General features: G+C 45.8%; 1 non-coding gene across 1 annotated transcript; it reads left to right on the top strand.

The window, feature by feature from the left end:
• Positions 1–2,040: 2,040 nt before the first annotated feature.
• On the top strand, positions 2,041–2,146 carry LOC141637669 (small nucleolar RNA R71). Its single transcript, XR_012541850.1, has one exon. It is a non-coding gene; the product is annotated as a small nucleolar RNA R71 (small nucleolar RNA).
• Positions 2,147–2,803: the final 657 nt, after the last annotated feature.

The following is a 2,803-nucleotide window of genomic DNA, read 5'->3' as shown; positions in this document are numbered from 1 at the left end:
ATCTATACCTGCAGCAAGGAAAACAGACGAACTTTCCTCCTTTTTGCTCTCAATCTGAGGCGGAGGGGTCACGATAGCAGCACAATATTCCAAATTTTCATTTGGAGTGTCAATAGGAGGGTCAGTAGAAGAGAGGGCATTGCAAGGCTGAGCTTGCATGGGAGCCCTTCGGGACTTAGACTGATGGAATATCAATTCTTCTTTCCCAACCTGAAAAGTCAATGTCTTATCCCCGACGTCTATCACTGCACGTGCAGTGAATAATAATGGTCTCCCTAAAATGATAGGGGTATCTGTGTCCTCGGGGATGTCAAGTACAATGAAATCAACGGGGATAAAGAATCTCCCGATCTTAAAAGGTATGTCTTCTATGACACCAAACGGCCATGATATACTACGGTCGGCCATCAGAACAGTCATATTTGTGCAATCAAACTTGGTCAAACCAAGTCTCTTAGCAAGAGACAGCGGTAAGACACTCACGCTAGCGCCAAGATCGCATAACGCGTTATCAATTAAGTGGGTACCAATATGACACGGAATCGAGAAACTACCCGGCTCTGACTGTTTGGGAGGTAACTTATTCTGAACTAGGGCCGTCCCTACCTCGGTCAAAGCTACCGTCTCATGATCGTTAATGTGCCTCTTACGTGATAAATTTTTTTTCATAAATTTAAGGTAAGAGGGTACCTGTGTCAGCAATTCGGCGAACGGAACAGTGACTTGCAAGCTTTTCAGGAGTTCGGCAAATTTACCGAACTGTTGATTAGCCTTTGTGTTCTGCAGACGCCTCGGGAAGGGTACGTGATAGGTATCTCGAGCCCCTTGTTCCTCTCTTCCAACGTGTCGGCTGGATCAAGCTCTACATCCTTCGATCGAGACTTCTTTCCTCTCGAACGGGGTCTTTGAGGCGATATTTCACTCGATCGAGCACTAGCGGGATCTCGATCGAGGTCTTCTTTATCAGCATCATTCGATCGAGCAAAAATATCACTCGATCGATCAGAATCCTCAGTAAAATCACTCGATCGAACTGTTTGTTTTACTCGATCGAGCTGTTCTTTTTCCTGGTCACTCGATCGAGCAGAAATTCCACTCGATCGACCACCTGAAACCAGTCGATCGAGTATCTTCTTTGTCGTCAGCTCTTTTTCATCACCAGTACACTGTTCATCAGCAGTAATTACTTTCCTCGGGTCCGATTTCAACAATTCCGGTCCCTCATATGAACGACCGCTTCTCAGATTTATTAAATTCACCGTCTCGTGTAGATTCTTATCAGCTTGTGACGGTAAATGACCCTGCTTCCTCGTGGATTGGTTCGCGGCTAACTGGGCAACTTGAGTTTCAAGTGACTTGATAGATGCGTCTTTTTGTTGGTCACTTAGCTGCCACTGCTTTGTCAAAGACTGCAACATCGTCTTCAACTCAGATAGCTCACTTACCCCACCAGAAGATGATGCACTGTGATTAGGTGTAGGAAAGGAAGGAGGCTTTTGAAAGCCTTGTTGAGCCTTATGAGGAGGGACATATGGCTGCTGCTATTGCGGAGGAAGGGTAGGATTGAGCACATTTTGACTTGTCCATCTCAAATTGGGATGGACTGCCCCTTGGTTATTATAATAGGAACCCCCTCCTTGCCTGTATTGTTGAAAAGCAAGGACCTGTTCCTTCTCTATAATACAGTCAACAGCAGTATGACCGTCGTTGCTCCCATATCTCCCATATGTGACGGTCTCCCCTCTAGTAAGCAAATGGACCGTCTGAGGCTCCCCAGCAGAATGCAGCTCCAATTTATCAAAACGAGCATTCATGGCTTCCAGCTGAGCCACGACTGCCTTAACAACCGTGTGAACTGTTCGAATACCATCCCTCGGGTTCCCATACTCGGCACAATGGGTCGCCATCTCCTCAATAATCGCCCATCCCTTATCATCATCAGTATTCTTTTGGAATCTTCCGTTGGATGAGGCATCAAATATGGCTCCGTGGTTATCGTACAACCCATTGTAGAACTGATTGGACAGGAACCATGGATCAAAACCATGGTGAGGAAGAGACCTCACCAACCTCTTGAACCGACACCAAGCTTCATAGAAAGTCTCATCAGGTGCCTGCTTGAAACTAGTGATCTTTGCCCTCAGCTGATTGGTGCGCTGCGGAGGGAAATATCTCTTATAAAAGGCAAGAGCAAGGGTCTCCCAGTCTGTGATCCCAGCGGCCGTACGGTCCAGGTCAGTCAGCCACTTCCTGGCTGAGTCAGTCAAAGAAAAAGGAAACAACACCTCCTTAATCTTGTGTTGAGTTACCCCCTTTGAGGCGGGGATAGTAGAACAGTAGTCCGTAAAGACCTCCATATGCTTCCTCGGGTCTTCACCTGCCACACCTCTAAAGAGATTTCTCTCCACCAGATTGATATAGGACGGACGGATGTCAAATGTATTCCCATCCTCAGTCTGGAGATTGAAACCCATAGGAATAAATGATGCTTTAGGCTCCGAATGACTTGCAATATTCGGCATCTTTACTGGTTGGTTTACAGAACTGCGATTATCTTCTACTAAAGATTGATCTTCTGTAAATAGGAAATGCTGACGCTCGGGTTCGAAAGTACTCAAGTCTTCCTTTCGTGATTCTCTTTGCAGACGGAGTCTATACCCGAAGTCTCTCGCTCGAAATCGACCAAACTAACTCCAACCCGTTTGACACAGGCATAAACAACACTAAAAGAAAATAAATAAGAACTGTCTCAAGGAATAAGAATTCCCTGAGACGGATAAAATAAACGAAACAAAAAAACAGA

Source organism: Silene latifolia, unplaced genomic scaffold, assembly GCF_048544455.1.
Source record: "Silene latifolia isolate original U9 population unplaced genomic scaffold, ASM4854445v1 scaffold_126, whole genome shotgun sequence".
NCBI classification, from domain to species: Eukaryota; Viridiplantae; Streptophyta; class Magnoliopsida; order Caryophyllales; family Caryophyllaceae; genus Silene; species Silene latifolia.
This window is presented reverse-complemented; position numbering and strand designations above follow the sequence as displayed.